Source organism: Canis lupus, chromosome 22 (genome assembly GCF_003254725.2).
Source record: "Canis lupus dingo isolate Sandy chromosome 22, ASM325472v2, whole genome shotgun sequence".
Classification (NCBI taxonomy): Eukaryota; Metazoa; Chordata; class Mammalia; order Carnivora; family Canidae; genus Canis; species Canis lupus.
Genome location: NC_064264.1, coordinates 10112431 through 10123727, shown reverse-complemented (window position 1 = coordinate 10123727; position 11297 = coordinate 10112431). Strand labels below are relative to the sequence as shown.

Below are 11297 nucleotides of genomic sequence, written 5' to 3'. Positions count from 1 at the left end.
GAGGAATAAGAAGTCAGTCACAGTCAGATTAATGGAGGCCTGGAATAACAACCTATGGTGTTTAGATATTTATCCAGGGCATTGAGAAGCTAGAAGCAAGTTCAAAAACAAGACAGCCAGGTGTCAAATTTACCTTCTCCAAAGAAGTCTCTTGGGATCAGAACAAAGAGATACAGGAGAGAAAGTCCACCTAAGTTCTCAAGGTTGATGAGCAATGTTGAGAATAGGATCAACAGCAGACAGATATATAGGCATCTCTGAGCTAGAATGGCAGGGCTGTCCTTAACTGATTGGCCACAGAATCAGGAATGATAGTGCATAGCTTGAGAGATGGAGGATAAATGCCAGTCTCATCAAATATAGACTAGAAGAGGAAGAGGACACTTAGCTGGGAGATGCCTTCAGGACATTCGGGAGAATAGCAGAGAGCTAAAAATACAGATCTGGAGCGTGGGGATGGTACCAAGATGAAGAATTAGATTTGACATTTTTGTGTATAAATAGCACCTAAAAAGTAATAAAGAAGACAAGATCACTCAGGACATGAACAGGTACAACACAGAAGAAAATATGGAGCTCCGTAGTTGGGAGTTTTTAAAAAAATGTTATCAAGGGAGTAACTAAATCTCCTTTTCTGGCTTTTTTTTTTTTTAACACTAGGCTTTCATCTTCCTGGAGTAGTTTGGGTAGCCATTCTAACAGGCAGACCTATCTGCCAGGTAATCTTTAAAATGAGTTTAGGTAGCTCTCCCAGGGAGAGCACTAAGCTTGTTGGAAGAGCGGTCAGACACCTAGACTCCTTACATTGTGTTGAAAAAGCACTGCACAATAACATTAGCAGGAGGCCACCTCTCAGTGCTTGGAAAAGAACACCTAATATCCCCCAGGGGACCAATGTCATGTTTGGAAGCAGCAGCAGAGGTAAAGAACTGGGCTGTGTGCCAGTATAAAGTGGTGTCTTCAGGCTGTTTAAAATACATCAGAAGCTATGAGTGTTGCTTTAAAAAAACAGGAGTGTCAAGTGGTAAGGAACTATGTTGATGTCCAGAATATATAAACGTCAAGGATAGAGACTGCCCGCTAAATTTAGGTGTGGATGAATGACACCAGGAGTCAGGATGCTGGCATGTTTAAAGAATTAAGTGAACAAAGAGAGTAAGACAGAAGGGAGAGAGGCAGGAAAGAAAAAAGTCCTTGGAAGGGAAGAGAACTGAAGGGCAAGGAAGAAAGCAGCCAGTAGGGGCCAGTATTGATGACCTGGCCATGAGACAGGGGCCAATATTACCGAAATAGCCAAAGAGAGAGGGTGACCAGAGAGTGCTGAGGGAGAGAAGAGATCAAGAACAGATAGGATTTCTGGCAGTCAAAGGTAGAGAGATACAGTTAAATAGAAAGTAAAGAATGTTGCTGAGTCAACATGGTTCTGACCTGATGCAACTGGCTGGTAGTCAGGAGCCACCAGCTCAAACACTGAGCTCTGACATCCACTGTGAGGAGAAAGGCCATAGTCTTAATTTATTTGAGTTTTTGTTTTCAGCTTTGTAGAATGGGAATAATGCTACCCCTCTTTTTTTTAAGATTTTATTTATTTATTCATGAGAGGCAGAGAGAGAGAGAGGCAGAGACACAGGCAGAGGGAGAAGCAGGCTCCATGCAGGGAGCCCAATGTGGGACTTGATCCCAGGACTCCAGGATCATGCCCTGGGCCGAACAAAGGAAGGTGCTAAACCTCTGAGCCACCCAGGGATCCCCAGTGTTACCCATCTTTCTAGGATGCTTGAAAGTCTAGGATGCTTGAGATGATAGATCAGAAGTTCTGGATCAGAGTATCATAAATACCAAATAAATATTTTTATATGAATGAATGAATGAATGAATGAATGAACGAATAAAGGCCAGATTGTGAAAAGTTTTGTTCATCTGGTTTACAACTGACATAAAGTCTAAAGGATTGACCAGAACTCTAAGAAAAAGAAAAAAAATAGTGAAAGATATTATAGGGGAAAGGAGAGAAAATGAGTGGGAAAAATCAGAGAGGGAGACAGAACATGAGAGACTCCTAACTCTGGGAAAGGAACAAGGGGTGGTGGAAAGGGAGGTGGGCGGGGGGATGCAGTGACTGGGTGACGGGCACTGAGGGGAGCACTTGATGGGATGAGCACTGGGTGTTATACTATATGTTGGCAAATCAAACCTCATTAAAAAATATACAAAAAATAAATCTTATGTCCATTAAAAAAAAAGAATTTACACATGTTACAGGTTGAACTGTGTTTCCTCCCTCCACTTTCCCACACACACAGAAAAAAATATATGTTGAAGTCCTAACCCCAATATCTCAGAATGTGACCTTACTTGGAAATAGGGTCTCTGTAGCTTTAACCAACTTAAGATGAGCCCATTAAGGTGGGACCTAATCCAAAATGACTGGTGTCCTTATAAAAAGGGGAAATTTGGACACAGACACACACAGGGAGGATGATAAGAAGATGCAGCAAGAAGACCATGTGAAGACGGAGGTAGAGATTGTAATTATGCTGTCACAGGCAGAGGAATACCAAGGATGGATGGCCACTACCAGAAGCCAGGGAGGTTTCTCTCCTACACAGTTCTGAAGGAGCCTTGCCAACTTCTTGATTTTGGACTACTAGCCTCCAGAACTATGACACAATAAATTTGTTATTTTAAGCCATCCAGTTAGGGAACTTGGTCAAGGCAGCCCTGGGAAACTAATTAACATTTAAGTTCAGAAAAATATCAAGAGGGAGGTGGAAATCCATACTGTGCACCTAAACCTACCGTCAACAGTTTCGACAACAGGACAACTTGACCTCGCAATTCTGCACATTATCACTACTCAGGATTCTTTTGATTGCAGCTAATAATATGCAACAATGACCAGTGTGTCTGGAACGACAGCAGGCAAGGTAGGAGGAAGAAGGTGAAGTGGTAAGGCAAGTCCCAGGCAGGCCAGAGGCTGGGGCTGCAGAAGGTGATTTCCTATGAGGGAAAAATCCATTCTATTTGTCCAACTGACAGAGAAACAGCAACATAGATGAACGAGAAACAAGGCAAACGTAGAATATGGTGCCATTTGTATTCTTTATAAAAATCACAGCATTCACATTGTTTTGGCAGAAAACTCAAAATAGAAACATTTGTCATGTTTACTTACCAAGTTACTAATGAGGCACAGAGAGGATTAGGAAATCAGGCAACACAGAGAAGCGTTTTATAACAGAATTTTGAAAACTCAGTAAGGAGTAAGTTCAATGTTCACATTATTTGGGAAAGGGTTTATCCATCTGAAGGATGGGAGGATGGGAACCTGGTGCCAAGCTCTTGTTAAGCATGGAAGACACAGACTTCTCATTTCATCTCTAAATGGGCCCATTTTTTATAAGCAGTAAAACTAAGGCTTGGAAAGCTTAAGAAATGTACCTTAGACAGCAAGATCCAGGGCTGGGATTTATACCCAAATTTGCCTGCCTCCCAAAGTGGGCCCTGTTCCCCTCACCATGTGGACCTATAAGGATATCGGTTAGAATGAAATTTCTCAGGAACATGAAAATCCAGTGATAGAGATGGCCTGAGGTAGAGTCCAAGGACTCCATGAAGGTGTCATCTAGCCACCAGTCCACTCAGCCCAGACCCCATCTGGGGCATGCACTTAGCTCCCAGCCTCCCCTGAAAGTCAAATGGCCATTTGATGTGTGTGTGTGTCTGTCTGTCTGTCTCTCCTTGAGGAGTTGCTAGCTCTCCGCTGGGCCAGGGAGCAGCTGAGTGACTTTTGAGGGCCACCTGGACCCCGCTAGAATTGTCCCACTGCAGAAAGATAAAAGCTCAAAGACCCAGCCACACTCCCTGGAGACCTCCAGCCCTGCCCCCAAGCCAGGTGTGTGCTCCCCACATCCTGAAGTAGCTCATTACAATCAAGGGCTGAATAGTAAAACAGAAATTAAATTGACACTTTGAAGCATTAATTTGAGCACAAATTAATATTCATCAACATCTGCTATTTGTTCAGGTGAGTGTTCAGCCTAAACAAAAAATAGCATTCTTCCTACCCAGAGACAGTGTGCACCAAAGAAGATGGGTCCCGTGTTCAGGTCCTCTGCATACAGCTGGCAGGCGGGCTGGCTCCCTGAGGAGATAACACCAGTTGTGACAGTCCTCCCTGAGGGACCCCGAATATTTTTCCAATAAACCATTTTTATTTGGCCACTTTTCTTCTTCCTGACTCTCAAGACATCGCTATTCCTTCTCAGAAGAAGCTGGGCGATGTTTATTCCATCTCAATACTTGGCAACAGGTGCTGTCCCTGTTGCCTGCCATTTGATCATTATCATCAGGGCAGGAGAAATTTCTTTGCTGGATAATGACTAGCTAAGCCTCCAAATGTGTGTGGAGAGAAATTTGCAGGAGAGCAAGGAGGCGGTGGTGGAGCCATGGGGGTCAGTATAGCTCCACATGCCCAAGGAGTGAAACTATTCCACAGTAAAGCCTGCATGGGGACAGCCAAGAGGAATGTTCGCTGATGGAACATGGGGAGTATCGCTGAGCCATAACATCTTTAGAGCAAGGGAGTGTTTTTTGGGTTATAACCAAGATAACAGCTGTTCTCTTCCTGCCAAAAAAAACAGACAAACTTCTGAAAGCCCTCCCATGACTACAGGCCAGGGAGGATCTCAGAAATAGGGAGAGGCAGTCTGCACCCTGGGTAACATGGTGGCTGCAATGAGCACTCTGGAGAATGTCTGGCCTTGCATTTTGACATTTCTTCTCTCCCTCTCCCAGGTAGTTGAAACAGAGTCGCTAAAATGGTAGAAAGAGAGTTAATGAAGATAGTAAACAAATCAAGAGACTCCAAGTTGTGCATACTTTTGAAAAAAGTACCTGGTGGGAATTGCATGGGTCTGGGAACCTGCCTCTTTCTGTGTTAAGTAGTGATGGAGGGATTTTGCAAAAGATTATCTACCATGAGTATGAGTAGCAAGAAGTTCATCTACTGTGAGTGGCAGCAAGAACTCTAAAATCAGACTGTGAGGTTAAATTCCAATGTCACCACTTATTACCTATGTGACCCTGGGCAATTTACATAGCCTTCTGTGCCTCATTTTCCTCATCTATAGAATGGGAATCTTAATTGATTAAATGAGTTGAAACATAGAAAGCACTTGACACAGTATCTGCCACCTTATAAGTATCCTGTAACTGTTAGCTATTCTCATAAACTTAGTTATGGAAATTGTGTATTAGAAAATCTCTGGTAGGGGGGCAGCCCTGGTGGCACAGTGGTTTAGCGCTGCCTGCAGCCCAGGGTATGATCCTGGAGACCCAGGATCGAGTCCCACATCGGGCTCCCTGCATAGCGCCTGCTTCTCCCTCTGTCTGTGTCTCTGCTTCTCTCCCTCTCTCTCTCTCTCTGAATAAATAAATAAAAATCTTAAAAAAAAAATCTCTGGTAATTCTATGAACAGAGATGGATATAGTTTGGAGGTGGAAAGTGAATGAACCAAGGCTGGATCTGGTCAATATATTAAATCCAGTCTGTTGATTAGTTGAACTGTTGAAGCAAGTTCCATGTGGTCACTAGACTTCAGACAAGGAATTTATTCAAAGATGAATCCCTGCGAAGGTAGTAAATATAAATATAAAAGCTAATATAATAGCTAAATAAAAACTATAACAGCTAAATATAGCAGAGATGTTACTTGGGCCACTCATCTGAGGGAACAATAGGTGGTGCCCATGGATACAGCCAGCAGGATCAAATGCTGCCAGGTGATGCTCCCAGCCCAGGGTCAACCGGGCCCCAAGATGTTGATCTGAGAGTGGTGAAAGCAGTGACGGAGCTAAGACAAAAACAGTCCCTGCTCTCACGGGACCTAGATTCTACCTGCAGGAGGAGAGGGAGAAAAGAAATAAATTAATAAATACAGAAACAAGAGTAATATTAGATGATGATAAGAGCAGAGCAGAGAAACAAAGAAGTTGACGTGGTATAGATGAGAGTAGTTAGGGAGGCCTTTCCAAGGAGGTAACAGCAAAGCTGAGATCTGCATGAGAGGACCCAGCCATCCTGACACAGGCCACGAGGAAGGTGGCCCACAGGGAAGAACGTCTTATACAAAGGCCCAAGGAAGGAGGATATTTGGAGAATTCAGGGAACAGAAAGAAGAACAGGGCAGCTGGAGTGAAGTGGATGAGAGAAAGTGTAGTAAAATATGAAGTGAGAAAAGTAGATGGCAGCTGGATATGTAGGGCTCCGTAAGGCAATAAGAAATTGGGGGTCCATTCTAAAGTGCAATAAAAACCATCAGGAATGGACAAAGAAGATGTGGTTTATGTATACAATGGAATATTCCTCAGCCATTAGAAATGACAAAACCCACCATTTGCTTCGACGTGGATGGACCTGGAGGGATTATGCTGAGTGAAATAAGTCAATCGGAGAAGGACAAACATTGAATGTTTGGTCTCATTCATTTGGGGAATATAAAAAATGGTGAAAGGGAATAAAGGGCAAAGGAGAAAAAAATGAGTAGGAAATGTCAGAGAGGGAGACAGAACATAAGAGATTCCTAACTCTGGGAAACGAACTAGGGGTGGTGGAAGGGGAGGAGGGCAGGGGGGGTGGGGGTGACTGGGTGACGGGCACTGAGGGGGGCACTTGACAGGATGAGCACTGGGTGTTATTCTATATGTTGGCAAATTGAACACCAATAAAAAATAAATTAAAAAAATTAAAATAAAAGCCATCAGGGATAGTTTTTAAAATGTATTTACTTTTTAAGAGCAGTTTTGGTTCACAGAAAAACTAAGAGGAAGATAGATTTCTCACATGCCTGCTGCCCCTACACATGCATGTCCTCCCCCAAGATCAACCTCCCCAGCAGAGTGATGCATTGTTACAACTGATGAACCTACACTGACACATCATCGTCATCCAAAGTCCATTGTTTATGTTATGGTCGGCTCTCGGTATTGTACATGAGGTTAGACAACTGTATAATGTCATATATCCACCGCTGGAGGTTTTTAAGAAGGGGTGCACCATGATGTGATTTATGGTTTTAAAAGATCACTCCGGGACAATGTAGTAGGCAGATTCTGACATGGCTTCCAACAATCCCCACCTCCTGGTTTTCATGCCCTGTGAAATCCCTTTCCCTTGAGTGTGGACTTAGTGACTTGCTGCTTCTAACTAATAGACATGGGATAGAGAAATGACGGGCTGTCACTTCCTTGCTTAGGTTTCAAAAGCCTATGACTAGCTAGTTTTCCCACTCTCTCTTGCCTCCTCCCTCTCCTTGATAAAGCCAGCTGCCATGTTGTAAAAACACTCTATGGAAAGGCTGATGTGGCAGGGAAATAAGGGATGCCTTCAGCCAACAGTCCAAGAGGGAGTGGGGCCCCTAGTCTAATAGCTCCTGGGAACTGGATTTTGTCACAACCACATGAGGGCACTAAGAGGCAGACACTTTCCAGTGCAGCTTGATACCAATTGGCAGTGAATCCAGCTGCACTGTGCCCACATTCCTAACCTACAGAAACTGTTGTTGTTTTAAGCCACCAAGTTTTGGTTGTAACACTGTAATAGATAACTAATACAGCCTTCTGTGCCAAAAGTAGATTTTAAGAGGACAGGAATGGCCACAGGAAAATGGTCAAGCAGATATTGCAGTACATGAGAAGATTATAACTTGGATTAGGACAGAGGTAGATGAGATGGAGAGAAGAGGGACCGACCTCAGGGACATTTTGGAGAAAAAATGAACAGCACTTGCTATCGTGTTGGATATCATCTTGAGGGCAAAAAAAAAAAAAAAAAAGGAAGCAAGACTAAAGGAGTTTTAGCTCGAAAAACCTGATATATGCAGAGGTTCAGGAAATAGAAAGAAGTAAATTTGAGGGTCAAGGGCTAAATGTTAAGCTTTCTGTCTTGGTCATATTGAGTTTGAGATAATGCTTGCCGAATACCCAAGTGGAGGGAACAGTAGACACTTCAATAATTAAAGAGTCTGGAGTTGAGAGATTAGGGCTGGAAAGTGGATTTTGAAGTCATGAGCTTTTATAAGTCATATTTCAAGACATGCTACAGGATGAGGCCCCTTTGGGAGTGTTCTAGTTACTCTGCTGCATAACAAGCCACCCCAAACTAAGGGGCATAAAGGAACCATTTTTATTCCACTCTTGGGTTCTGTAGGTCAAGAATTTGGACAGAGCACCACAGAGAAGGCTTGAGTCTACTGCCCAATGTTTGCATCCCCAGCTGGGCTTTTGGCTAGAGTTCCACACCTGGAATCTCTAGGGGCCTAGGCTTTCCCACAGTGTAACCTATAACCCAGATTCAAGGGGAGAAGACAGAGATTCCACTTCTGCATCAGAAAAAAAAATTAAGGAATGGGTTGACATGTTTTTAAACCACTACAAAGAATTAATATAGAGAGGAGAAGGAATCCTAATTGGGACCTCTGGAGTATCCTAACATTTAGGAGTTGAGGAGAGGAGGAAGAACTAGCAAGAGACTGAGATAAAAGTCCGTGAGGTCGGAAGAAGCTGCTAGGTGAGCATGAGGTCATGAAAGCCAAGAGAAGGATCTGTTTCCAGAAAACAGTTGACATTGTGTAAAATGCTTCTAAAAATTGAAATAAGATAGGGATAGAGATGATGGGCTCTGATGACTTAAGTGTGATTTGACAGAAGCAATCCCCTTGGGGTGGTGGGGACAAAAGCCAGAATAGATTGGGAGATTGAGTAGAAAAGAGACTGCAAGGAAAGGAAAGATGTATCAACCATAAGCTGATAGTTGTGTGTGTACTTGTGGTGACCTGTGAGACCCTTGGAAACCATCAAACCACAGAACCTTGATTTAGAAGGTCATGAGATCATATGCTTGAACATTTCTGATCTTAGGGAGCTCATGACTTCCTCACAGCAGCCCATTTTATCATTATTGGAAAAGTTATTTCTTTCATAAAGTCACTTCTCGCACCCTTTTGCCTTTGTCTGCCTGGCGCAGTATACAACCAGTGTAATTTCAAAGTCATGTGCCACTTCAGACCCTTTTTTCTCCATGAAGCATCCCCAGTGCTCCTAGTTTTCCAGATACTTCCTGGTCTTCATTACTCCCTCCTGAATGTTCTCAAATTTGTTCCCATCACTCCCACAGTGTGGCATTCAAAACCAAACTCAACATCCTGGGTGCTGCCTGAAGATGCCAAGCTCCGCACCAACCATTCCCCCTACAGCTATTTCAGGGTTTGGTCACACGGCTGTCTCCTACTGTAGAAACGAAGAGCCACCAGCTGTCATCCACACTGAGTCTTAATCACCATCAGCAATATTTCATGCAGTGATCTCAGCTGATTGTTCTTCTACACCAAAGCTAGATGCTGCCAAGCCCAGACACACTGAAGCAGCTACAAAAAGGAAGCCTTTGATGCCACCTCATGCACCTTGTTGCTGTGGCTTTTTCTTTTGCATGAAGATGAAACCTAATGACACCGAAAACCTCCTAAGGACACTGCTGACTCTGGTCAGTCCCTGGTAGAGCAGGGGCCTCTGAAAGGGTGAATTGAGGGGTTGTGTCCAAGAAGGAAATCGTGGCATGGCTCCAGGATTTTTGACCAGTGCCACCATTTACTGGTCTGAATACCTTCTAAAGCTTTTCTTCTCTCCTTCCTAGGTGAAATTTATAAGAACTCAAATCAAAGTTCTCTCTCTAAAATCCACTCACAAGGCTTTTGAGCTAGCTTTTTAACACTTTGTCTTTCTGCTGTTTTTCCTCTGAAGCCATTTGAAAGTATTTCTAAATCATTTAAATGAATATTCATGTCTCCAGACTATTTTTCTACTTACAAAAAAAAGTTAGGAAAGCTTGCCTGGCACTAGAGAAACAAAATCCAAGAGGGTGAGATGAGAAATCTTTTGGTTAATTCTAACAACTCCATCAGTATAACAGTGAACACACACCCACAGAGTACATACCTGCAGGTAAGCCAAAGAGAAGGCCCGCTATGCTAGACAACTCCAAAAAAATGCTCGTTTGTCCTCTGAGTCCCGCCAGCATGGAGGTCTGGGTAAAGTGGGTGGCTAAAATGTTCTGAGCAAGTTGGAAAAGGAAAATTTTCATTACCCCCATCACAACTTGCCCTCTTTCTTCCTTCCCTGAAGGGCTTGACACTCTATCTGGATAGAAAGAAATAAAACATTAAAGCTTACCCATGGAATATTTGGTGTGAGAGTCTTTGTTCCAGTTGTTCCGGTTCAGGGTCTAATAGAGCATTTTAGGGTTAAAGGAAGGTTTAGACCCTTCTCCAAGTCTATCAAACTCTCTCCAAATTGAGAAGGCTGAGTGCAGATTACACTCTGAACAAACAATGAATTTTTATAACGTTAGTATCTTGACACATTCAACATAAACAGAGTAATTATTGTGAGCTCTGTGATGTCAATTGCTCATCATGGCATGGAGGAAGGAGGTCAAACCATGTTCCGTGTTCGGAAGTCAGACTGTCAGACTCTTTCCCATGTGAGATTTGTAATTTTGGTTACGTTTCATGAACTATTTGATCCTGTTTCCACAGATTTAAAAGGGAAATAAAAGTGCCTCCTTGTGCGTATAGTCCTGAGAATTGAAGTGCTGTATGTTCACAGAGGTGGTATATAGCAGGTGTTACATAAATTGTAGTTCCTTTGCGTTTCTCTTCTTTTAATCCCTCCTGCTTGAGGATAGCATCCAACCTACCAAAACCGTGCTTTGATGATGTCACTCCCCTCATTGCAACCTGTAGTGGCCTCCTACTGTGCAAAGAATAAAACCCAGACCTTTGAGTCACACACCTCCCCCGAACTTACCTTGCAAGCCATATTTTTCCAACTGCCAGGAAGGAACGCTCAGCTCCAATCTCTGCAGGAACTTGCATTGCCCTGTTTCTAGCCTCTCTTTCCCATCTCCATGCTCTGGTTTGCTTGTGGCCTTGCCTTGCTCTTGAGTACAATCCTCACCTACCCCTGCCAATTAAAAGGCTTCAAATCATTAAGAACCAGCTCCAATACTTCTGCTTCCTGAAGACCTCAAGATGGGATCATTCTTTTCTTTCCTAAACCATGCTCAAAGACTAGTTGTGTTTCTCATAAACTATTTGACAGATGCTATCTCCTGTTATTATTGTTTACTTACGTATCAGAGGCACATGTCATATGATGCGATTACTATTTGTTGATGTGTTTATTTTCCCCAATGGTCCATGAAATCCTTTTGGGGGCAGAGACTACATCTTTATTTATTG

General features: G+C 43.1%; 1 long non-coding RNA gene across 1 annotated transcript; it reads right to left on the bottom strand.

The window, feature by feature from the left end:
* Positions 1–3997: 3997 nt before the first annotated feature.
* Positions 3998–11014, bottom strand: LOC118351975 (uncharacterized). Its single transcript, XR_004808315.2, has 3 exons — positions 10864–11014; positions 9994–10194; positions 3998–4144 (listed from the first exon to the last, which is right to left on the bottom strand). It is a non-coding gene; the product is annotated as an uncharacterized LOC118351975 (long non-coding RNA).
* Positions 11015–11297: the final 283 nt, after the last annotated feature.